The sequence below is a fragment of the Humulus lupulus genome, chromosome 1, assembly GCF_963169125.1.
Source record: "Humulus lupulus chromosome 1, drHumLupu1.1, whole genome shotgun sequence".
In the NCBI taxonomy this organism is placed as follows: Eukaryota; Viridiplantae; Streptophyta; class Magnoliopsida; order Rosales; family Cannabaceae; genus Humulus; species Humulus lupulus.
Genome location: NC_084793.1, coordinates 227,613,085 through 227,613,877, shown reverse-complemented (window position 1 = coordinate 227,613,877; position 793 = coordinate 227,613,085). Strand labels below are relative to the sequence as shown.

General features: G+C 33.4%; 1 non-coding gene across 1 annotated transcript; it reads right to left on the bottom strand.

The window, feature by feature from the left end:
- Positions 1–215: 215 nt before the first annotated feature.
- LOC133813726 (small nucleolar RNA R71) lies at positions 216–322 on the bottom strand. The gene has a single exon (XR_009884728.1). It is a non-coding gene; the product is annotated as a small nucleolar RNA R71 (small nucleolar RNA).
- Between the last annotated feature and the right edge of the window lie 471 nt (positions 323–793).

The window sequence follows — 793 nt, the reverse complement described above, 5'->3', positions numbered from 1 at the left end:
ATCCCAACTTGCACATAGCCAATTTCCTTGAGTTGTGTGCAACTTTTAAGATGAATGGTGTGAGTGACGATGCCATTCGACTGAGAATATTACCTTTTTCCCTAAGAGACCGAGCAAAGAATTGGTTAATTTTGATGCAATCCAATTCTATTATAACTTGGGAGGAACTAGCCCAGATGTTCCTTGCAAAGTTTTTCCCTCTAGCAAAAGCTGCAAAGTTGAGAGGTGAAATTAATAATTTCTATCAGATGGAAGGGGAATCGATGTATGATGCATGGGACAGATTCAAAGAGTTGTTAAGGAAATGCCCTCATTATGGTATAGAGAAGTGGATTTTGGTTCATAATTTTTACAATGGGTTATATGGTACTACTCTTACCATAATTGATGCAACAGCATGTGGTGCATTCATGAGCGAGAGTGCTAATGAAGCATATGAATTATTGAAAGAGATGGCCATGAACAACTACTAGTGACCTACTGAGAGGGGACAAACAAAGAAGGTGGCTGGTATGAACGAATTAGATGTTAGGAGTATGTCCTAAAATCATGTAAAAGACATTTTTTATTTCTGTAAATAAATAAATACAATAGTTTATTATTATTGTTATATTTAGATTAATGAATTATTTTGTAAATATCAGAAAATTTCTATATTCATTATTGAGGATGTGATCTTGTATTAGTACGAGAGAATTAAGATCACATGAATGAATAAAAATAGTCAACAACAACAAATTAAAGTTAAAGAATTCTTTAATTGGGGTTGTAAGTACAGTTTGCTGAGTATCAT